The 24,942-nt window shown below is 50.9% G+C and overlaps 1 long non-coding RNA gene across 3 annotated transcripts in view; it reads left to right on the top strand.

Moving 5' to 3' along the window:
* The window catches only part of LOC110261093 (uncharacterized), a 47,418-nt gene extending 24,461 nt beyond the window's left edge, over nt 1-22,957 (top strand). Inside the window, exons 2-5 of one of the 3 annotated variants that reach the window (XR_014807026.1) lie at nt 2,792-2,862; nt 5,760-5,849; nt 20,052-20,110; nt 22,818-22,957. This is a non-coding gene — a long non-coding RNA (uncharacterized LOC110261093). Of the gene's footprint in view, nt 1-2,791; nt 2,863-5,759; nt 5,850-15,654; nt 15,778-20,051; nt 20,176-22,817 lie in introns of those variants that run through there. The other 2 variants (XR_002344885.2, XR_014807027.1) reach the window with 2 other exon arrangements.
* Nucleotides 22,958-24,942: the final 1,985 nt, after the last annotated feature.

Genomic DNA, 24,942 nt, shown 5'->3' with positions numbered 1-24,942 from the left:
TTTCTCGCCCACCTCCTTCAGGGCGGTTTCAAACTGCTTCTCTAACACAGTGGGGATTCCACGCTGGGGTCGCTAACCTCCTAATTTTTTTTTTTTTTTTAATTTGTCCCCGCTAAGTTTCCCTCTGTGCTCTAAAGCCCCAGGAGGCTGACGAGGTACAGTGTCACACACCCACCATCTCAGCACCATTACAGCCCACTTTCACTTCCCCTCCAAACCCCCTGTGCTTCGCCAACTCAGCCCTCCTTCCAGCCCTCAGTGTCCAGGGATCTGTCTTCCTTTTCCATCTTCTGTGTCTTAACTGAGCTTGACGTTGGCCGTGGCGCCTGCCCACCAGCATCGTTGAAAACCCTTCTCTCCGATTGCCTTGGTTGCCTCCCACTGTGGCATCACCTGTCGTCTTCCTTTCTCAGCCAAACCATTTATCTGCCCTCAGCCTGACTTCTCACCTCGCCACTGACACCGCTCCTGCCAAGGTCTCCAATGGCTTCCTTGGTGCCAAACCCAGAGGACCCTGCGTCCCTTCTGTGGCCACCTCCTGGGGCTGGAAGCCTGAGCCTGTCCTTCTCGCTCTGCGGTGCCACTCCCTTGTGACTCATTCCCGCCCGGCCTTAAGAAGTGTCCACGTGGACACTCCCCCCCCGCCCCGGTTTGGAACGTGGGGTCCTCCCGCTGAGATGTTCCGGCAGGTGCCTCCGGCACAGCAGGCCCTGAGCCAACCTCGCGCTCTGCTGCCTGCCATGAAACAAGAAGAAACCACCCCAAGGTGGAGAACAAGGAGCTCCCTTTGTGGTGCCGTGGAAACGAATCCGACTAGGAACCATGGGGTTGTGGGTTCGATCCCTGGCCTCGCTCAGTGGATTAAGAATCTGGTGTTGCTGTGGCTGTGGCATAGGCTGGTGGCTGCAGCTCTGATTCAACCCTTAGCCTGGGAACTTCCATATGCCAAGGGTGCGGCCCTAAAAAAAGAGCAAAAAAAAAAAAAAAAAAAAAAAAAAAAGGAAAAGAGTCACCACAAAGTGGGGAACAAGAGGAACAAAAATCAATCCAGAAGAAAAAAGTTAAAAAATTAATCAGCTGCCCCGCAGGCAGCCTCCTAAGGTCCTTTTTTCTACCTCTGGCTGCAGGCGCTCTGACTCTGAATCGCTGTCACCATGTAAGGTGAGCTGTAGTGAGCGGTGGAGATGTTTCTGGAAGCCTTTCTTTCTTTCTTTCTTTCTTTTTTTTTGCCCTGCCCACAGCATGCAGAAGTGTCCAGGCCAGGGAAGGAACCCACGCCACAGCAGTCACAACATTGGTCCTTAAACCTCCGAGCCACCAGGGAACTTCCTGGGAGCCTTTTCTGCAATAGCTTAACAGTCACAGACTTGATTACAAGCCTGTAAATATGCTCCAACAAACCCAATTCACCTTCCCCTGACCAGATCCTAAAACATGGCCGGCAGCCATCATAATGTCCCCTGATGGGAGGGGGAACTCCATGGGTTGTACACCTTAGATGGGTGAATTGTGGGAGCTCCCTTCGTGGCTCAGCGGTTAATGAACCCGACTAGGATCCATGAGGATGTGGGTTCCATCCCTGGCCTCGCTCAATGGGTTAGGGATCCGGCATTGCTGTGGCTGTGGTGTAGGCCGGTGGCTATAGCTCCAATTTGACCCCTAGCCTGGGAATGTCCATATGCCACAGGTGTGGCCCTAAAAAGAAAAAGGAAAAAAAAAAGAAATAGATGGGTGAATGGTATGGTATGTGAATTATAGCTTTTTTTTGGTTTTTTTGTTTATTTATTTATTTTTTTACTCAAATAAATTTATCACGTCTGTATTTGTATAATGATCATAACAATCTGATTTCACAGGATTTCCATCCCAACCAATTTCTTTTTCTTTTTCTTTTTTTTGTCTTTTTGCCTTTTTCTAGGGCCGCTCCCGAGACATATGGAGGTTCCCAGGCTAGGGGTCTAATCAGAGCTGTAGCTGCCAGCCTAGGCCAGAGCCACAGCAACGCAGGATCCGAGCCGAGTCTGCGACCCACACCACAGCTCAACGGCAACGCCGGATCCTTAACCCACTGAGCAAGGCCAGGGATCGAACCCGCAACCTCATGGTTCCTAATCGGATTTGTTAACCACTGAGCCACGATGGGAACTCCGTGAATTATAGCTTGATAACACTATTACAAAAACAAAAACAAAAACAAAAGAATACCCTTACTGATTGTTAATAAGGCAATAACCATTGAGATGAGTAAGAGTCACTGTGACTTTCAGGTCGATTCAGAGTTACAGGGTTAATAGCGATGACACTGGATTTCAGGATGACTCAGGACCAGCCAAGAGGCTTATTCAAAGGTGCCTAGAGCTACTTTTCACAGGGGCTGGCCACGCTCGCCTGTGAGGGCTCAGCGGTTGAGCAGGTCGCGCACAAAGAAAAGTCACAATTGTTTCAGCTTTGGGCCTTCCCCGCTCTCTACTCTGAGACTCCCTGGGCTTGGAACCTGGGACAGTTTTGCAAGCCACAGAACTTTAGCCCCGTTGGCAGGACACTGCCTCGGAGGGGACACTTTCTGATGCCAGATCCAACGTGGATGTGATTACAGCCCCGGAGTTTAGAAATAGCAGCAAAGCAGCCAAAGAAGTAGGTTCCAGAAGCTAATCTGAGCAGGAGTGTCACACACCCAGAGTCATACGCATCCCTCCTCAATGAGAGTGACCTGTCACAGGGGACACGGCGGGGGGCGGGGAGGGGGAGGTGGATTTTCAGAGCAATTACGAAATGTGCATTCTCCCTCCAGCTCCAGCTCTGCCTGCACACCTTGGGCCTTGCCTGGAACTTCTCGCCCGGCGATGGGGCATATCTGGACAGGTCAGTTTGTCCCGTCCACCACCGCTTTACCTTCCCTTAGGCCTCTGGTGGCTTGAATGGTGGCCCTTCCCCAAAAGAGTCTGCCCAGAACCTGTGGATGTGACTTATCTGGAAAAGGGGTCTTTGCAGATGAAATCGAGGCTCTATCTCTATGTGAGCTCTTGGATTTTTTGTCGCTGGCCCTACATCTAATGACCGATGGGTGTTCTCCTAAAAGATAGAGGAAGAGAAGATACACAGAGGAGAAGGCGTGAGAAGCGGAGGCAGAGACTGGGCAGAGGCTGCCCCAGGCGGAGGAGGGCCTGGAGCCACCGGAAATTGCTAGAGGCCCCAAGGTCCTGCCGACACCCTGACTTCGGGCTTCTGGTCTCTAGAGCTAGGAGGGGTTTTCTTTTCTTTCCTTTTTATGTTATTTTCTTTTGTTTTATATAAATATATGTATATTTATTTTTTATTTTTATTTTTTTGTCTTTTTGCCATTTCTTGGGCCGCTCCTGTGGCACATGGAGGTTCCCAGGCTAGGGGTTGAATAGGAGCTGTAGCTGCCGGCCTACACCACAACGATGGCAACGCCGGATCCTTAACCCACTGAGCAAGGCCAGGGATCGAACCCGCAACCTCATGGTTCCTAGTCGGATTTGCCAAACACTGCGCCACGACGGGAACTCCTTTTTTGTTGTTGTTGTTTTATATTTTATTTTATTTTATTTTTTTTGCTCAGCGGCATGTGGAAGTTCCCAAGCCAAGGATCAAACCCGCCCCAGAGCAACAACCCAAGATGCTTCAGTGACAGTGCTGGACTTTTAACCTGCTGTGCCCCCAGAGAACTCCTGTAAAATATTTTAAAATAAATCCAGGAGTTCCCATCATGGCTCGGCAATAATGAAACTGACTAGAGGACATGGGTTCAATCCCTGGCCTCGCTCAGTGGGTTAAGGGTCCGGCATTGCTGTGAGCAGTGGTGTATGTTGTAGAGTTGGCTGGGAACTGGCGTGGCTGTGGTGTAGGCCAGCAGCTGTAGCTCCGATTCAACCCCTAGCCTGGGAACCTCCATATGCCTTGTCTATGGCCCTAAAAAGGCAAATAAATAAATAAATAAATATATAAATCAATAAATAAAGCAACAACATGGGGAGTTCCCTGGTGGTCTAGTGGTTAAGGTTTGGTGCTTTTGCCGCTGCGGCCCAAGTTCAGTCCTGGGTCTGAGAAATGAGATTCCACATCAAGCTGTTGCTCGCTGCAGCCCAATAAAGGCGCGGGGGCTGGGGGGGGGCAGAATTCCCTGATGGCCTAGCAGGTTAAGGATCTGGTATTGTCACTGCTGTGATAAGGGTTCAATCTCTGGCCCAGGAACTTCTGCTTGCCATGGGCGTGGTCAAACAAAGAAAAGCAGCGTTTACCATGTGGCAGAGGCTATGCAAGCTAAGCATTAATAGTTACCCCGTCCAATCCTTGGAATAACCTGCGCAGTGGACATGGTTTCCCCATTTCACCCACGTGGGAGGGAGATGCAGTGGGAGGCTATGCCGGTCGTGGCCAGCAGGGACCTGGCGTGAGGTCAGCGCCCCCAGCTCCTGCCCTTGGCCACCTAATACTCAAGCACTGGGGCCCTAACTCCTATTGCCTCTGGCCTGATCTGGCCTGTCCCTGAGAGCTTCCATTCAGTGCCCCAGCCAGCATGGCAGGGACCTGAGGGCCTAGAGGGAGGGGTTGGGGGGAGGGGGCCTCAAAGGGTTAAACCCAAACCTCAGTGGCCAGGTCTGGAAGTGGTCCCGGGGGTCTCCTACTGCCCCGCCCAGAAGGTTCTCTCTCTTGGCAACTCTTCCTGCCCTTGCCAATCCCTAAGGATCCCTAAGGACTCTAGTCAGGAGAAGGATGCTTAGGCAGGCTGGGCACGGGATGTCAGGGGTCCCTGAGAGCCTCTTCTTCTGGAACAGGGAGATGCTGAGTCTCACCTGGATGGTGACATGCAGGTCGGCCGGTGGCTTCATGTTGATGCCTGGAAGCAGGAGTGATGGCAGGATGTGGACAGCTTGGCAGGGCACGGGTAGGGCCTGTGAGAAGGAACAGGGTTGAGACAGTGAACAGGGGCAAGTGGGTTCACTGAGACCCTCTGAAGGTAGGGACTGCTTGTCGCCACACACAGCCACGGCCACAGCTTCTAAGGACTGATGACGCTTGGGAGGTGGCCTAGGTGCACCCCTCCTCTCTCATCCTTTGGGCCCAGAAGAAAACAGCATTGGTGATCTTTTTGTTTTATTTATTGACTTTTTTCTTCGTAGGCACCTGTGGCATGTGGAGGTTCCCAGGGTAGGGGTCAAATCAGAGCTGCAGCTGCCAGCCTCCACCATAGCCATAGCAACCCTGGATCCTTAACCCACTGAGCGAGGTCAGGGATCGAACCCACATCCTCATGGATATTAGTCAGATTCTTCACCTACCAAGCCCCAATGGGAACACCACATGGGTGGTTAAAAAACATTTCATATCAACGATCCTTTCATTTAAAAAAAGAAAAAAACCCGCCAAAACCCAAATCCAAAAAACATTTCCTAATAAAGTAAACAAGCTTGGGACCAAGGGCTCCATAGGACACATGTTCAAGGAGAGTAACATTAACCCCGTGACCTTTCCCACGCTGGCCTCCTGGGAGCCTGTCCACCTGTCCGGCCAGAGCACGTGCACCCATGAAAGTCCCCCGAGCCACCTCCCATCGCTCCCTCCTCCTCTGCCGGGTGACAACAGAGGCCCAGGTGGGACGGGCTGTCCGCACTGGCTCCTCTGGGGCTGGGGCCAGCACAGCACCGTTATTTATAAGCACTGGCTGTCGCTGGCACTCCTGAATCAGACGGATTTGTTTGCATCTCGGTTGCCAAGTTCTTTTTTTCTTTTCCCAGCGAGAACCTGAATCTGAACATTGCCTGGGAAGCCCAGAATCAAATCCCCGGGTCAACACTTGCTCGACACCCACTGTCCAGGTTAAGAAGGTACGCAGGTGTGGTTCCTCTTCCACTCCCCCCCCGGGAAGGGGAAACCAAAGTCGGCCTGTGGGGGTGGGGGGGCCCCTCCAAGGGCGTCTGCTTAGAACTTGTCCTCAGTTGTGTCCTTTGCAGAGACGGATATGTCAGAGCTTCGTTGTTTTTTGAAAAGTGGACCCATGTCCCTGGAGAAAGGGCGTCCAGCACAGACACTGCCGGGCTCGGGGCTGCATGGTGGCTTCCACGGGCCCTGGGAACTTCTGCGTTCCTGGGTCCCTTCCTTCATTAGAAAAAATATTAAAAATGGTATCTTTTTTTTTTTTTTTTTTGTCTTTTTGCCTTTTCTTGGGCCGCTCCCGCGGCATATGGACGTTCCCAGGCTAGGGGTCGAATTGGAGCCATAGCCCCCGGCCTACGCCAGAGCCACAGCAACGCAGGATCTGATCCACGTCTGCGACCTACACCACAGCTCACGGCAACGCCGGATCGTTAACCCACTGAGCAAGGGCGGGGACCGAACCCGCAACCTCATGGTTCCTAGTCGGAATCATTAACCATTGTGCCACGACGGGAACTCCCTAAAAATGGTATCTTATAAGAGTTGCCTCGTGGCTGAGCCGGTTAAGGATCTGACATTGTCACTATGGTGGCTCAGGTCACTGCTGGGGCACAAGTTCCCTCCTCAGTCTGGGAACGTTTGCATGCTGCAGGAGCAGCCCCCCAAAATTATTTATTTATTTGTTTGTTTATTTATTCTTTGTAACCAAAATGTGTGTATTGGGATCCTTTCCCATTCATCTTGATTCAGGGCATTTCAGTGCTGCTTCCCCCGAAGGACCATCCTTCTGTTCACCTTGCTTTTCCTCCTGTGTGCTGGCAGAGGACAGGCGAGCACAACACACGAAACTGTTGGTGCAAGGCTAAGATGCTGCTTGAGGGAGTTCCCGTCGTGGCTCAGCGGTTAAAGAATTCAGCTAGTCTCGGAGTTCCCGTCGTGGCTCAGTGGTTAATGAATCCGACTAGGAACCATGAGGTTGCGGGTTCAGTCCCTGGCCTTGCTTAGTGGGTTAAGCATCTGGCGTTGCCATGAGCTGTGGTGTAGGTTGCAGATGCGGCTCGGATCCCAAGTTGCTGTGGCTCTGGTGTAGGCCAGTGGCTACAGCTCTGATTCGACCCCTAGCCTGGGAATCTCCATCTCCATATGCCACGGGAGCGGCCCAAGAAATGGCAAATAGACGAAAAAAATAAAATAAAAAAAGAATCCAGCTAGTCTCCACAAGGACATGGGTTCGATCCCTGGCCTTGCTCAGCGGGTTAAGGATCTGGTGCTGCCATGAGCTGTGGTGTAGATCAGAGATGCGGCTCGGATCCCGCGTTGCTGTGACTGTGGTGTAGGCTGGCAGCTGTAGCTCCGATCAGACGCTTAGCCTGGGACCCTCCATATGCTGCAGGGGCAGCTGTATATAGACGGCATTTGATTTTATAGCATTCTGGGCATTTCACACCCATGAAATAGGAATTGGGGCTCTGTACCGGGTGCTGCTTTTGTGTTTCCTTTTCTCTGGAGAGCGTTGAAGGAGATCCTTTGTGAGAGTCATGTGATTTTTTTTATCTCTCTATTTTTTTTTTTTTTTTTTTTTTGGCTGCCCTGAGTTCCTGGGCCAGGGATCCGATCCAAGCAGTCAGGACCTAAGCCACAGCTGTGGCAATGCTGGATTCTTAACCCACAGTGCTGGGCCGGGGATCAAACCTACGTCCTAGTGCTCCTAAGATGCCGAGGATTCCGTAGTGCCACAGTGGGAACTCCGAGAGAGGCATGCTCTCATGGGAAGGTTGTCACCACTGGCAAAGGTAAAATATGTGTTTTATAACCGTGTTGGTATAAAGATAAAAACATAATTCTGGCTGGATTTGCTGGTATATATTTATTATTAACATAGTCTCTATTTTCTTCTGATTTTTGTAAAGTAATTGAGCCATTTTTGTGGGCTCCTGAAAGCCCCAGGGCCCGGGGACTCCTGCTGGGCCTCCTTCCCATGGCTGTTTTAGTCTTTGATGATTGTTTGTATCCAGGTTTTTTGGGGCTAAGCGATTTACCCACAAAGTTGAATTTCTGCTCTGCCAAAGGCCCCTGGGGTGGGTAGCCTTGCTCCCCTAAACCCACAGATGTGGAGGCTGAGAAATGAGGTGACTGGTCCAAGGTCAGGCACAGCTGGGGCTGAGCCCAGGGCTCGCCACACCCACAGCCACGGCACCTGTGCCATGGTCACTGGCAGGAATAGAAAGAACAGTACAGAAGGAACCATAGGGCTGCAGCCGCATCTGGGGCCCCGCTCTGCTTTCCCACCCCTTCCCTTGACACTGCTGGGCTCAATGTCCTCGGTGTTGCTCAGTCAGTACCCAAGGCAGCTGGCACCCTCCAGCTTCTGCTATCTCAGGCCCAGGGCCACTGTCCCATGACAATCAGTCAAAGGCATCCCTTCCTCAAGACCCTTGATTGTCAGGAAACTGGTGCACTGACCATACCCATTTGTGGCATGTCCGGGATGTGAATGGTTCTCCCTCTGATGTGTCAGGGGCACATCCTGCCCAACCTTTCAGTGTGGCCCCGTGTCCAGGACTCTCATGCCCCAGCACCACTATCTGCTTTCAAGGATCCTTTAAATGATGATCGGCCAGTCCTGGTAGAAAGCTAGAGATTAAAGTGTTTGCAGGGGATTTCCCATCGTGGCTCAGTGATTAACGAATCCGACCAGGAACCATGAGGTTGTGGGTTTGATCCCTGCCCTTGCTCAGTGGGTTAAGGATCTGGCATTGCCGTGAGCTGTGGTGCAGGTCGAAGATGTGGCTCTGATTCTGCATTGCTGTGGCTGTGGTCTAGGCCAGAGGCTACAGCTCCGATTAGACCCCTAGCCTGGGAACCTCCATATGCATGGGAGTGGCCCTAGAAAAGGCAAAAAGACCAAAAAAAAAAAAAAAAAGTTTGCAGTAGAAAGGAGGGGGCTGGGAGAAAGTTTTCAGACTGGCACCAGAAAGAGGGTTAAGGGGATGCAGTTGGAGCTGAAAGAAGAAGCCCAGGCTGCCTGGTGGACATCGTGGCCACATAGGGACCTGCACTACACTCTTTTAGGGAGTGGTACTTGGGGTCAGGAACATCCAACATAGTATGAGCCAAAGGTGAGCCTTGGAACATCCATCAAGTGGTACAAAAGGAAAGATGAAGGCAAAGTTAAGTCTGCCTGGGCATAAAGGACAACCAAGAAAGGCTTAGAGAAAGAGAAAATATGAGCTGGATTTTGCAGGATGAATAGGAGTTCGCTGTGCCAAGAATCCAGGAAGAACATTTAAAAAGATGTGTAGAAGAGAAGCAATAGAGAGGCTGAAGACTCTGGAACTTCCAAAGACTCCCGTGTCACCCGTATTCTGGCACAGAAACCCCACCCCCCATGTTACAGTGTTGGTTTTTTTTTACTGACATCTCTTTCCCACTGCACTGCAGGCTCCTGAGAGCAGGGCCTGGGTCTAGTTTGCCTTGTATTTCAGAACCAGGCTTTGAGCCTGGCATATAGGGGATCTTGGTAAATATGTATAGGATGAATGCACTACCTAGAGATTTATTGTCTGTTGCAGCAGAGTTTAAGGGGCTGGGGATTAGAATGGGAAAGTAAGAGGAAGCAAGTCTGAAAAGATCAGCTGCAGACATTGTGTGGGCCTAGGGGCTCTGCCCTGGCATCTCTGTTTCACCAGGTAGGGATGTAGAGTCAACAGAAGGGTGATCCAGACCTGCCTAGGTGGGGTGGTCTCCAGTTCAAATGGGAAGAGCCCCAAAATAGCAGAGAAGAGCTGGGGAAATTGTTGGGATTGTAGGCTTCTGGCCATGTCTACTTGGTTTAAAATGATAGCAGTCCCACTGAGCGTCTCCCAATTAGAGGCATGAGTCAGGAAGAACATCACAACTTGCTGGTCAATTTTGTTGGGGTGGGGGGCTATGGCAGCCTATGGGACTTGTAACCTGTCACAAGGTTAGTGCATAAAATTATTCACTCATCACCATGACTAAGTGGGGTTTATTCCAGGTAGGTAAGGTTAGTTCAACATTCAAATGTCAACAAATGTAATCCATCACATCAATGCAAAGAAGAGAAATCACATTGATATGATCCTATCAATAAATGCAGAAAAAGCATTTGATAAAATCCAACATGCATTCATGATTAAAACTCTCATCAAACTGGATAAGGGGGAACCTACTCAATTTGGTTAAAAAAAATCTGCAAAAACCTACAGCTGACATCATATTTAATAATGAGAAGCTTGAAGCTTTCCTGCTAAGATCAGGAACAAGGCAAGGATGTTCCTGCTCACCACGCCTTTTCAACATGGTGCTGGAAATCCTGGCCAATGCAATAAGATAAGAAAAGGAAATAAAATGTATATGGGTTGGGAGCAAGGAAGAACGAAACTGTCTTTACTCACAGATGACATGGTTGTCTATGTAGAAAATCTGAAGGGATCAACAAAAAAATCCTGGAACTAATAAGCAATTTTAGCATGGTTTCAGGATAAAAAGTTAATATGTAAGTCAATTGCTTTCCTGAATACCAGCAATAAACAGCTCGAACGGAAATTAAAAAAATACATTAATATTTATATTAGCAGCCCCCTCAAGGAAATACTTCTGTGTAAATCAAACCCAGATCTACATGAGGAAAACTACAAGACCCTGATGAAAGATATCAACTTGGAGCAATTTCCATGTTTATGGCAGGAAGACAATATTATCAAGATGTCAGCTCTTCTTAAGTTGATCGACAGATTCCACATGATGCCAATTAAAGTGCCAGTGTTATTTTATGGCTGTCAGTGAGCTGATTCTAAAGTTTGTGTGGAGGCGTTCCTGCTGTGGCACAGTGGTATAAGGATCTGACTGCAGTGGCTTGGATCACTGTGGAGGCAAGGGTTTGATCCCTGGCCCCGGAAACTTCCACATGCTGCTGGAATGTTCAAAACCAAAAGAAAACAAAACAACAGCAACAAGACAACCCCAAACAACAACAACAACAAAACAACAATGAGATATCAGCATACACCTATCAGAACAGCTAAAATCCAGATGTCTGAGAACACCAAATACTGGTGAGGATACGGAGCAGCGGGAGCCTCATTCAGGGCTGGAGGGGATGCAAAATGGGGCAGCCACTTTGGGAGCCACTTTGGCAGTGTCTTATGAAACTAAACATCCTCTTACCAGCATAATCCAGTAATTGCCGTCCTTAGTACATCCCCAAATGAACTGAAAACTTACATCCACACAAAACCCTGCACACGGATGTTTAGAATAGCTTTATTCATAGTTGCCCCAAACTTGAAAGCAACCAAGATGTCCTTCAGTAGGTGAGTGGATACATGAACTGGAGAACCTTCAGACAGGAGGGTGCTAGTCAAGGTTAGAGAGAAATGAGTTATCAAGCCATGAAAAGATAGGGGAAACGTAAAACAATGTTGCTAAGTACAGAAGCCAGTCTGGAAAGGCTATATACTTTATGACTCCAAATACATCTATGACATTCTGGAAAAGGTAAAACCACGGAGATGGTAAACAGATCAGTGGTTGCCAGGAGATGGGGAGGGGAGAGGGGTTACTAGGAGGAGCGGGCACTTTTAGGCACTGAAACTGCTCTGTGTGATACTACGATGGTGTTTATCATTCTACATTTGTCAAAACCCATCAAATGTGCTGCACCAAGAATGAACCCCAGGAGTTCCCGTGGTGGCGCAGTGGTTAACGAATCCGACAAGGAACGATGAGGTTGCGGGTTCGATCGCTGCCCTTGCTCAGTGGATTAAGGATCCAGCATTGCTGTGAGCTGTGGTGTAGGTCGCAGATGCGGCTTGGATCTCACGTTGCTGTGTCTCTGGCGTAGGCCAGCAGCTGCAGCTCCAATGAGACCCCTAGCCTGGGAACCTCCATATGCCGCAGGAGCAGCCCAAGAAACGGCAAAAAGACAAAAAGACAAAAAAAAAAAAAAAAGAATGAACCCCAAAGTGACGTATGAACTTTGGGTGATGATGTTTCATCTTAGGGTCACTGATTGTAGTAAAGGTACCACTTTGGTGGGAGATGCTGATAGTGAGAGGCCGAGAGTGTGAGGGAGAGGGAGTGAAAGAAATTGCGGAACATTCTGCTTAATTTTGTTGTGAACCTAAACCTGTTCTAAAAATAATGGTCTTGGAGTTCCCGTTATGGCTCAGCAGGTTAAGAATCCAGCTAGTATCCATGAGAATGTGGGTTTGAACCCCAGCGTCTCTCAATGGGTTAAGGATCTGGCGTTGCTGCAAGCTGCAGTTTCAGATGTGGCCAGGCTTTGTGTGGCTGTGGCTGTGGTGTAGGCCGGCACCTGCAGCTCCGATTCGCCCCTCGCCTGGGAATTTCCATATGCTGCAGGTGTGGCCATAAAAAGAAAAAAAGTTGTCTTTTAATAATAATAATTAAAAAGTTTTAATAATAAAAACACTTTTTTATTTATTTTTAAGGGCTGCATCCATGGCATATAGAAGTTTCCAGGATAGGGGTGAAATGGAGGCTGCAGCTACTGGCCTAAGCCACAGCCACAGCAACAGCAGATTTGAGGTGCATCTGTGAGCTACACTGCAGCCCTTGGCAACGCCAGATCCTTAGCCCACTGAGAGGGACCAGGGATCAAACCCTAGTCCTCATGGATACTAGTGAGTTTGTTACCGCCGAGCCTAAAACTAGTTTAAAATAGTATTTTCACAAATTATTCACTCACCAAAAACATGTGTCAGTTCCCCGAGGTCCTGGTGGGACCTCTGCGCCCCCTGGTGGACTCATGGGGAGCGGCCGCTCTGGCCGGGTTCCTGGGGTAGGGCCGCTCTGGCCCCTGCTGCAGTGGGCGCTTCAATTTACTGATCAAGTGTCCCCAAAAGTGGCCGTGCTGAGTTTTCTCCCAGCTTCCTCTCTCCTGGGTCCTGGGCTCGCCAGCCCCAGGATACGATTGGTGGGGTTGGGGTGGGGGCGGTGGCAGGAATCTTCGTCTCACGTACAACACCCGCATCCGGGATGGATACCCCTAGCCCTTCTCCCCTATCTGCGTCCATCCATCCACCTGCGTCCAGTCTCTCTCAGTGCACATCCCCAGAGGTGGAAGCCCCCCTACCCCAAAGCCCAGCCCACTAAGCCAAACTGCGAGGTCCTCTCTTGGCGCCTTCCATCCAGGGGCAGGAAGTCCATGCAAAGGGCTCTGCCACCTCGCTTTTAATTTAAAAAGATGTTTGTTTGTTTGTTGTCTTTTTCTAGGGCTACCCCTGTGGCATATGGAGGTTCCCAGGCTAGGGGTCTAATCGGAGCTGTAGCCACTGGCCTATGCCACAGCCATAGCAATGTGGGATCCGAGTCACATCTGCGACCTACACCACAGTTCACCGCAATGCCGGATCGTTAACCCACTGAGCAAGGCCAGGGATCGAACCCGCAACCTCATGGTTCCTAGTCAGATTTGTTAACCACTGAGCACGATGGGAACTCCTAATTAAAAAAAAAGTTTTAGAAATTAATTTATTTGTTAATGGCCATACTCATGGCATATGGAAGTTCCCAGGACAGGGACTGAATTCCAAGCCACAGCTGTGACCTACAGCACCTCTGGATCCTTAACCCACTGTGCAACAGTGGGCACTCCCTCACCTGGTTCTTGAGGGAGGCTGAGGGCCAGCACTTGGAGGGGATCTATTCCCTCCCATCTCTTCCAGCAATGACAAATAAGGATAAAAAAATTGGCAAAGTATGGGTTTTATTTTTTATTTTTTTGGTCTTTTTGCCATTTCTTGGGCCGCTCCCACGGCATATGGAGGTTCTCAGGCTAGAGGTCAAATCGGAGCTGTAGCTGCCAGCCTACGCCAGAGCCACAGCAACGTGGGATCCGAGCCGTGTCTGCAACCTACACCACAGCTCACGGCAACGCCAGATCGTTAACCCACTGAGCAAGGGTGGGGATCGAACCCGCAACCTCATGGTTCCTAGTTGGATTCGTTAACCACTGCGCCATGACGGGAACACCAAAGTATGGGTTTTAAATTCCCAAGTTGATGGGACTTCTGTTTAATTCATGGAAGGAAGAAATTAAGAGAAAGTGATACTGTCCCGGTGAAGTAATTGATTGGTCATTAGGGGGAAATTCTAGATTCCATTTAAAAAACCCTATGAGGTGAGCTGTTTGTAAGGATGAAGTATTTTTATTAATCACATCTTTCTGAATGATTTTTCTGGTACTGTGCTCAAATAGCTGGTGGCATCTTTTATGTCCATATGCCCTCAGCCCCAGTCCAGCTACAGCGCCACCCCTGAGCCCTCTGTGGAGGGAGCTCTGGAGCCTCCATCCACCTGGCCATCAGTATCTCAGTACAGGTGGCCATCCAAGGCCATCCAAGGCCATCCAAGGCCATCCTGAGCGTGAGTGGGTTCTGGAGGAAACTGCTGACTGGAAGCTGAATGGATGCAGACCCCCCACCAGTGGGGAGAGCAGAGTGGAAACCGTGGCGACCCCTGTGTGTCTATGTTTGGGGTTTCTTCAACAAATAAGTTGCAAGAGAACGGAGAACCTATAGATAAAGAGAAATTTAAATGTCAGCACAACTAGTCTCAGTGGATCCGGTTCATGCAATCTGTTAGAAAAAGAAAGCAATGCTTTGAGGAGGCTGTTGATAATAGGACACAATAATTATGATGAAGAAAAAAAATTCTTTTTTTTCTTTTTAGACCCTGAGCAAGGCCAGGGATTGAACCCTCATCCTCATGGATATGAGTCTGATTCTTAACCTGATGAGTCACAATGGGAACTGTGGTTTTTTTCTTTTTTTCTTTTTCGTTTTTTTTCAAAAAAAGGATCACCCGGGGGCTAGGGTTGACTTTCTTTGGGTCGGTCACTGAGAGGCACCCCTGTGGGCTGGGAAGTGTGTGCCCGGCTGTTGAGACTGGTCCAGCCCCCAGCTCCCTCTGGTTGCCCCTTTCTGAGGCTCAGTCCCCCGTGTCCACCAGGGGGCAGCCGAGACCACATTAATGGACCCAGAGCCGCCCGCTGGATGGGGCTCTGCCTGGTCCTCCAGCTTTTTCCCACTGCATCCTAGACTTGCTGAGATTTCAGATTCCTCTGTGGGGGAGAGATTGGGTACAAACCTAAGAGATGTGCCTGAGGTCCAGGCAAGTGAGGGCCGAGACGGCAGAAATGTCGCTGAAAACTTGTCGATGAAACTTGGGCTTTCCTGTTGTTTTCTTCCGAGAATTTTATTTCCCTGACTTCTGTCCCAGAGTTTCTCTGGTCTCCCTTGTTGGTTTTTTTTTTTTTAAACATTTTTTTTGGGGGGGGATAAAATTTACCTAGCATGCAGTTCACCCAGGCTATCCTTTTTAGTATATTTACAGATGTATGAAACTGTCACCTCCTTTTTTAGGGGGTGAAGTAGGAAAGAGTAGCTTTATTGCCCTGCCAGGCAAAGGGGGACACAGCAGTCTAGTGCCCTCAAAACTGTGTCCCCACTGTCACTGCCCTCAATGTTCCTTACTTGAGAATTTTTTTTGGGGGGGGGAGGGGCATGTAGATGTTCCCGGGCCAGGGATTGAACCTGCGCCACAACAGTGAGAACGTCAGATCCTTAACCTGCTATGTCAAAAGGGAACTCCTAGTTTTTTTTTTTAATCAACTCAAAAGGAAACTGTGTACCACTTAGCTACCCCCAACTCTCTTCTGTTCCCCTGTCCCCAGCCCTAAGTCACCACCTATGTCCTTTCTGTCTGTAGATTTCTCTGTGCTGGACATTTCCTGTGGTTTCAGTGAGTGAGGCGGCTTCTTTCTCTCGACCTCTGGAAGAGAGAGCAGCATTTAGAGGAGCCCCGGGGCCTCCTGCCTTCCCCTCCGTGAGCTTGATTCAGAACATGGAAGCTGGATGTCGCCGTGGTCTTCTCTAGACTGTGCGATGAAACTGACTGCTCCAAAGTTAGCGTCTAAAGAAATTGGGATTCTCTTGTTCCTACCCACCAGGACACACACAAGGAATTAGAGCAGGGTGGGTGATGAGCAGTAACAGTTCAAAAAGGCCCCATCCACCCTCACCCAAGGTCGGGGGATTAATTAGATTAGACAGTGGTGCAGCCCCTTTGGAAAATGAGCTGGCAGTTCCTCAAAACGTTAAACGTGGAGTCACCACGTGATCTGGCCGTTCCACGACTAGGTTTCTAGCCAAGAGAATTGAAACCATTCGTCTAGGAGTTCCCATTATGGCTCAGTGGTTAACGAACCCAACTAGGATCCATGAGGATGCAGGTTCGAACCCTGGCCTTGCTCAGTGGGTTAAGGATCCGGTGTTGCCGTGGCTGTGGTGTAGGTCATCGCAGATACGGCTCGGATCCCGCGTTGCTGTGGCTGTGGTGTAGGGCAGCAGCTACAGCTCCAATTTTACCCCTAGCCTGGGAACCTCCATATGCCTCGAGTGCGGCCCTAAAAAGCAAAAAAAAAAAGGCCACATTCTAACCCTGGGACTGACAAGTATGTCACCTTACATGGTAAAAGGGCCTTTTGCAGATGTGATCAAGTTAAGGGTCTCGGGACAAGGAGACATCCTGTGTTGTCTGGGATATAACTAGATGCAGTTTCAAGTGTCCTTTTAAGAGGGAGCCATAACACAATTTTCTAAGTCAACTGTACTCCAATAAACATTTATTTCAGGAGGTCCCGCTGTGGTACAATGGGATCAGCGGTGTCTCTGCAGCACCTGGATGCAGGTTTGATCCCCGGCCCGGTGCAGCGGGTTAAAGGATCTGGTGTTGCTGCAGCAGCAGCTCAGTTCTGATCCCTGGCCCAGAAACTCCACATGCCATGGGGTGGCCAAAAAAAAAAAAAAAAAAAAAAAAAAATTATTAAAACAAAAAGTCAAAAATTTTTCTAACCCAAAAGAAAAAGAAGAGGAGAGAGCCAGAAGGAGGTTTGGCCCCAGAGGAGAAGGTGCTGTGACCCCAGAGGCAGAAGTGGAGGGGCCTCGGACCGAGGCAGATGAGTGGCCTCTGGAGCCTCCACCGGGAACCATTCCTCCCTATACTTTTAATTAACTAATTAATTAATTTAGTCTTTTTAGAACCACACCCAAGGCATATGGATGCTCCCAGGCTAGGGGATGAGTTGGAGCTGCAGCTGCCGGCCTACACCGCAGCCGCAGCAATGAGGGATCCGAGCCGTGCCTGCGACCTACACCACAGGTCACGGCAATGCTGGATCCTTAACCCACTGAGTGAGGCCAGGGTTCGAACCTGCGTCCTCACAGATGCTAGTCGGTTTCATGACCACTGAGCCATGATGGGAACTCCCCAACACCTTCATTTTAGCACCAAAAGACTTGTTTTGAACTCCTGGCCTCCAGGACACGCTAGGAGAATAGATTCCTCCTCTTTTAAGACACTAAGTTTGTGAAGACCTGCTAGAGCAACGTCAGAAAACAAGCATGACCTCCGATCTCTGTGGCTTCATGGCCTTGCCCCTGCTCCCTGAGCCCTCCCTTCTCGTGGTGCTTCGTGGTGGCCTTGGGCTGTTCGCTTAGGCTGCCCCCTCTCTGCTGGGAATACCCTCCCCCCGATAAACCCTCGGTCTGCACTTTTGCCTTGAGTCCTATCCAAAGCCACCTTCTCCGTGGGGCCCACTCTGGCCACGAGACTTAAAAAGGCAGCCCATCCATCCTCCGACCCCAAGCACTTCCTAAATCCTTTGCTTGCTCCGTTTTTCCTGCCGCCAGAGCACTTATGAGTATCACTTTGAACCCAGCATGTTGGTTACTTAGTTACCCTGTTCTTGGAGATGAGACTAAGTGGTTCTGACGGCCAAAGTCAGGTACCACTGATGATAAGCTAAGCTTCCAAAGTTAGCCAGCGCAGTGGTTGTTGTTATTGTTGGTGTTTTTTTTTGGGGGGGGGGGCACGTTCAAGGTATGCAAAAGTTCCCGGACCAGGGATTGAACCCATGCCTCAGCAGCGACAAGGCTGGACCTTAACTGCTGGGCCACCAGCAATGCCTGCAACACCGAATTTAAAGCCCGATTTGCATGGGCCTGTGGAAGAGAGGAGGAAGGGGATGGAGGGGACACCATGGGGGACGGCGGGGGGGTCTCCAGGTGGTCATGCTCTGGATGATTGCTCTTCTCTGGTTTCAAAAATGTCTGCAAAAACGTAACACAACCCATTTTCATTTTTTATTATGGAAAATGTTGAGCATATACAAAAGTAGACAGAATATTATCATACGTCTCCATGTCCCTATCAGCCAGCATTTGCCGTGGTCGGCTCTGGCCAGTCTTGTTTGTTTTGCCGTCATCCCCACTCACGCCTCCCTTATCCTGTTTTGTTTTTTTGGGGGGGGCGCACACCCTGGACATATGGAGGTTCCCGGGCTAGAGGTCTGCAGCTGCCAGCCTACACCACAGCCACAGCAACACCAGATCTGAGCTGCATTTGCAACTTACACCACAGCTCACAGCAACGTCGGATCCTTAACTCACTGAGGGAGGCCAGGGATCGAACCCGAGTTCTCAGGGATTCTAGTTGGATTCGTTTCTGCTGTGTCACAATGGGAACTCCCCTATTTTAATCATTTTAAAGTGCATAATTCGATGGCCTCATATGCACTGACCATGGGGTGCAGCCACAACCATCGTTGAGTGCCATACTTTATCATCACCCCAAAACAAAATCCCATACGCATTAAGCAACTGCTTCTGGTTCCTTCTTCCCTCCAGACCCTGGAAATCACTGGTCTGCTTTCTGCTTCTCTGGATTTACCTATTCTGGACACTATACATAAATGGAATCACAGAATCTGTGGCCCTTTGTGTCTGGTTTCTTTCACTGAGCATAACGTTTTCATGGTTCACCTGTGCTGTGGCATCAGCCGGAATGCCATTCCTTTTTATGGCTGAGTAATATTCCATTGTGTGGCTGTGTCACACTCTCATCCAGTGATTTGTCTACGGACAGGTGGGCTCCTTCCTTCTCATGTGAGTAGTGCTGCTATGAACACTTGTGTACAGGGTTTCGTTTGATGGGTTTACTATTGAAGGGGTAGAAGTAAAATCCTGCCTGGGAGACCCAGACATCAGCTGCCAAGTACAGGGAAGTTCTGTGGCCAGAATCTGGAGTTCTCCTTCATTCTCGTCTCAAGAACCAATGGTGTGAGGCAGGTCCTCGGGAAATAGATAAATGAATGCAGTCATTGATGTATAATTTGCTCAGCTTGGACCAGAGGCCAGAGTACATCAGCTGTTTACCATCGGAGGTGGGAGTGTTGAGAGCATGAGTCCATCTTTCCCACAAGTACCAGCCTCGTTGTGTCCTGGGCTGATCAGTCATGAGCATCAAGGGATTACAGGTTCCACAGACAAGTAAGACCTTGGGTCAAAGCCCAGTCTTGCCGCTACTTTTTTTTGCTACTTCTACACTCACGGCATGTGGAAGTCCCCAGGCCAGGGATCAAACCGGCACCACAGCAGTGACCTGAGGTGGTGACAATGCCAGATCCCTAACCCACTGAGCCTCTAGGGTACTCTAATCCTGTTGCTTCTTCCTCTTTTTTTTTTTTTTTTTTGTCTTTTTAGCCCCCCCCCCCCATGGCATATGGAAGTTTCCAGGCTAGGGGTCCAATCCGAGCTTTAGCTGCTGACCTACGCCACAGCCACAGCCACACCAGACCTGAGCTGCATCTGCGACCTATGCTGCATCTGCGACCTCCACCACAGCTCACGGCAACGCTGGATCCCGAACCCACTGAGCCGGACCAGGGATTGAGCTGGATACTAGTAGGGTTTGTTACCTCTGAACCAAGACGGGAATTCCACTACTTCTTGATTGTATGGACAAACTTGGTTACTACTTAACCTGTCCAACCCCGGGGTCCACTCCTTACATCCACTCCTAGGATGCTTTTTTTTTTTTTTTTTTTTCCTGAGGGAATAAGATAATATGGCCAAGCCCTCCAGCAGCACCTGCCGCATGGAAGATGCTTCAGAGACCTTTGCCCTGGGTGCGGGCATGACCCGCAAAGGTGGTCAGGATGGGCCCGGGGCTCCAGGGTTACCCGCTGTGCCCCAAGGCTTTGCTCCTCAGGTTGAATATGCTTCAGGCAGAAGCAGATCCTAACATAAAGCCGTTTCCTCTTCCAGCTTGAAAAAGAGGATCCAGGGAGGGGAGAAATCCCGTGCACAGTGGAGCATGTGATGCTGTGAGTATTGCAAATATGCTCCATCCGGCCAAAATCATGTCTGCAATCAGGGCGATGAGAAGCCCTTGCACGAAAAGAAGCGCCCTTGCCGATAAGAGGATGTTTCTTATCAGGAGAATTTTCTGCGAGGTCTTCACATCTCGAGTCCACCCGCCACTCCGGGGGGAGTTGGGAGGAGAAAAGGCAATAAAAGTGATGAAGAGGCTGGAGGGCTCAGGAGCCAAGACGAAACGACAGCTTGGCCGTCGCACAGATTTAGGGGAGACGCGGCCCCCATCTGGCAGATGGTCCCCGATGGAAGGAGAAGCTGGGAGGGTCTGGGAGGACCGAGAAGGAGTAACGATGGGAGGTTACGCAAGGGAAGTGATAGGCTGATAATCAGGCCGGTTTCTGGGCAGAGAGCCTGTTTCGGAGAATGATGGCATTCCAGGCGCCCTGGACTTGCTCTGTGGCTCCATACAGCGAACATTTTAGGAGATCAAAGTCTTAGAAGCTGCTCTGTTGGGAGTGGCTGCCTCCCACCCCCTGCTCAGATGTTTTATCTCCTGTCTCTTTCACATGTTTGGAAACTCCGAGTGCGTTTGTGGCCCAGGATTTCAGGGTGGTGGATGGGACTCTGGCCCCTGAACACAGGCTCCAGGAGAGCTGAGCAAAGAGGAGCAGATGGATGAGCTAGCTGGAGAGCATTCGTATCCGCCCAGGGAGCGAGGGATGGGAGTGGGACCAGGCGAAGGGGGTGTTCTGGGAATACGGGGCAAACAGCTGACACGCTTCTGGCCTCTGGTCTGAGCTGAGCGAACATTTACCTGGTTTCCTCCTGGGCCAGCTTCTTTTTGTTTTGTTTTGTTTTTAGGGCCCAACCTGCAGCATATGGAAGTTCCCAGATGAAGGGTTGAATTGGAGCTGCAGCTGCTGGCCTATACCACAGCCACTGCAATGCCAGATCCAAGCCTCATCTGTGACCTACACCACAGCTCACAGCAACACCAGATCCTTAACCCGCTGAACGAGGCCAGGGATGGAACTCGCATCCTCATGGGTACCAGTTGGGTCTGTTATCGCTGAGCCACCACGGGAGCTCCCATGGGCCAGTTTCTTCACCTTCTTTGGTTCCTCTGCCCACTGAATCATGCTGCCTCGATCTTTCTGGCCGACAAGGCAGTGACATGTCTATTGTCTCCTTCATCTGCTCACTGCTGCCTTCAGGGCAGCAGAAGCATTCGCATCCGCATCTCTGGTCCCCTGATGCGCTGGTGAGGAAACTGAGGCTCCCAAAGGGCGAGTGACTTGATCAGAGGCAGCGGGTGCGCCCAGACCTCACACATAGGATGCAGGCACCACGGTGCGGGACCTCACGCCCATGACATGTTCGGCACTTTGCTGAACTCTAGAAGCTTCCTTCTGGAAGGAGATGGGGGTGGCTGGGGGCTGGCAGGGGTTGGAGAACTGAGGCCAGGAAGCAAATCTCTCCTTAGACTTGGTGCTTGGGGGCTCAAGCAGTAAAGGGAAGAGCATCTAATTGCAACTGTGTATTGAGAGAGGCTTCTCAGACGTGGGATGCTGGAACTGGGTCTTCAAAACAAACAAGTGTTGGAGTTCCTGCTGTGGTGCTGTGGGTTAACAATCCGACTGCAGCATCTCAGGTCACCGCAGAGGGGCAGGTTCCATCCCTGGCCCTGGCACAGCAGGTTAAAGCATCCAGCACTGCTGCAGCTGCAACCTACGGCACCGCTGTGACTCAGATTCAATTCCTCATGTGGCAACTTCCTTGTGCCGAAGGTGTGGCCATTAAAAAACAAACAAACAAGACAATCGAGTGTTGCAAAGGGAGGAAAAATATTCCAGAAGAACCCACAAGAGAGCCGTGGACTGAGAACTACAGACCTCACAGGGAGTTCCTAGGGGGCCTGGGGAGCCCTGATTGGTGGGTCGTGAGGATCTTTGTGCTTGGGTTTGATCCCGAGTGTTGTGGCCGCCATGTGGGCGGTCGACGCCCAGTGACAGCCTATTGGCCAAATCCTGCCAGCACCTGTTTTCCTGCAACCTACAAGCTAAGGGTGGTTTTCACTTTTCTAAATAGTTGGGGGGATAGAAGAAGGATACGATTTCATGAATCTGAAAATACAATGAAGTTCCAATGTCAGTATCCATAAAGAAAGTTTTCCTGGGACGAGACAAGCCCATCCTTCATCCTGAAGAAGGGCGAGCAGCCGGAGCAGAGTGAACCATCTCAGCAGGGCAGTGGGGCCTGTGGACTCGAACAGCTGGCTGGCTGGTCCCTTACAGGACAGCTGTGGGGCTTGGGGATGACAGGCGCTCTGGAGAACAAGGCAGAAGTCTGGCCTTGGTGGCGTTTCCAACTGAGGGGGGCTGCCTCGTTCCAGAAGTGACCTCTTTCTGAGAGCAGAGCCCACTGGCCTGTGATGTGCTCCTGCTTCTAGAATTCCACCTGTTCCTTTTCCGAAGAGCGAGTCAGCACTCATGAGGGAAGGGTCAGCCTCTGAGCTGGGCTGTCCTCTGAGGTTCCCTCAAGACCCCCTGGGGCCCTCAGGCGCATTCCCTGTGGCTGGTGCTCACAATGAGGTCAGTGCTCCAGGCAGAAGGTCCTGGACCTGCCCCTCTGGGAGCCTGTCCCCTCTCCCTGGTGGAACGAGAGGCCCTTCAACCAGAGTCAGGTTTCATTGTGTTACTTTTCCTTCCGGAACAGATTGTTCATTCAAAGGCAGGTGTAAAGCCTTGATCGGCCCCCACCGCCCCGCCCCCGTGCTCTTGGGCCCAAAGACGAAGCCTCTGCCTGGCGAATGAGCAGGAAAGACACTTGTTCCATCAGTGGCCCAGTACCGATGTGAGCTTAGTCAGAGACTTGCCTGCAGCAGACGCAGCCTTGACAGTGGCTAAGAGCAGGACTTGAGCCAGGCTGCTGGGGTACAAACGCACTCTGCCACTCAGCAGCTATGGGACACTGGGCACCTTAACCTCTCTGTGCCCTGTGGCCCCAGCTTCCGTGAAATGTGATAATAACAACACCAGCCCTGTGGAGCTCTTAAAAGAATAAAAGGCTTAGCATTTGTTGGCACAGCAGGTTCTCTAAGTTCTTGTGGCATAAACTAAATCCGGGAGGTGCTGTTTAGGGACCCTGGCTCTCCCGTTCTCCGCCCTGTGCCAGGGCACTTTGTCACTGTGCCCGTCTGGCATTTCGTTGTTTTTAATTTGTATTGCTGTTGTTGGGTCCGGGGTGGGCACTGGCCCCCACACCGCCTCTAGCCCAGTGCCTGGTTTCTGAATGTTTGATAAACGAATAAGGCAATGAAACACTCCCTTCTCCCAAATTAAGAGACCATTCCTGGAAAAAAAAAAAAAAGAATCTCTGAGAAGCAACTTTTTTTTTTTTCTTTTTGCCTTTTTTAGAGCCACATATGTTGCCTATGTAAGTTCCCAAGGTAGGGGTCGAATTGGAGCTGCAGTTGCCGGCTTACACCACCGCCACAGCAATGCAGGATCCAAGCCGCGTCTGTGACCTACACCACAGCTCACAGCAAGGCCAGATTCTTAACCTGATGAGCCAGGCCAGGGATCAACCCGCGTCCTCATGGATACTAGTCGGGTTCGTTAGCACTATGCCACAGCAGGAAGTCCTGAGAAGCAATTTTATTGGCCACACTTGCAGCATGTGGAAGGTCCTGGGCCAGGGATGGAATCTGCTGTAACCAGAGCCACAGCAGTGGTGACAACACCAGAGCCTGCTGAGCCACAAGGGAAGTCCTCTGAGAAGCAAATTTTAATGGTAATTCCCCCAAAGACTAGGTCCCGTGCTTCTCCACTGGGGCAGCTGGGTCTGGTTGGGAATGTGTAGGGTTGCTGAATGACCCTGGTGGCAGCACATGGAACATGCTGGGGCTTCAAACAGAGGCAGGTGGTGGGTAAGTGGCTTGCCTTCTTAGAGGGGGAGACTCCCAGTCTGCCAGACCCTGAGGTGCTGACCCAAGGAGACAGGCCAGCTGTGGGTCCCCCTAGTACAGCCTGGAACAATGGGGACCGTCCTTCCTGATTACGTCCTGGGATGGGCCAGGTTACTAGAATTAGGGCCCAGGTCCACTGGGGAAGGTAAATGCAGCTCCAGGAGCACGGAGTGTCCAGAGAGGCAACTGGAAGGACTGGCAGGGGAAGGAGACCCCTGGGGGCCAACGAATGTTGCCTGTCCCTGGGGGAAAGGCATGGTGCATCTTCATCCCCAGCCTCAGGCTATCGGGTTCTCAAACATTCCTGAGTCACCCAGCTGGCCGCACCCCCTCTGTTCACACCATAACTACCATCCAGAGGGGTGGTCCCTCCTGGGAGATCCAGGAGTAAGGGAAATTGTGCCTGGGAGGCTCCTTGCCCCACCCTGCCAACGTCACCTCCCCCGGCCGCTCTGTTCACGGAGGCCCAGACACTGAATCAAAGTGCGTGGAGCCAGCTGGCGAGAGGCGGACAGAGGCCTGATGTCATTGCCTTGGCTGGTCTGCAGATTGGCACCATGGGTGAGGAAGGGGAGACAACAGATGACCCCCTCTGACAGCCTCCAGGCTCTCGCATCTAAAGACAGGCAGGTGCCACCATAGGAAGCCTTAGACAGGCTTGGGTGGCGTCTAAGGGCCTGACTGGGGTCACCCCGGGCTGGAGAGAGACCTACGTGCTCCCCACCATCAGCAGTGGTGTCAAGGCCTCCCCGTGAGCAAGTCCCATCTCCCTTATCCCGCCTTCCCCCCACCACGGGTGAGGGTGGGGTGCCGCCCTGGGAGGAGGGGAGGGCCCCAGAGTCCAATCTCAGCCAAAGGACCAGTCAGTGAAAG

The sequence above is a fragment of the Sus scrofa genome, chromosome 6 (assembly GCF_054392235.1).
Source record: "Sus scrofa isolate SSC_HxYL_T2T_F1_AM1 chromosome 6, Sscrofa_HxYL_maternal_Yorkshire_Landrace_v2.0, whole genome shotgun sequence".
NCBI classification, from domain to species: domain Eukaryota; kingdom Metazoa; phylum Chordata; class Mammalia; order Artiodactyla; family Suidae; genus Sus; species Sus scrofa.
This window is presented reverse-complemented; position numbering and strand designations above follow the sequence as displayed.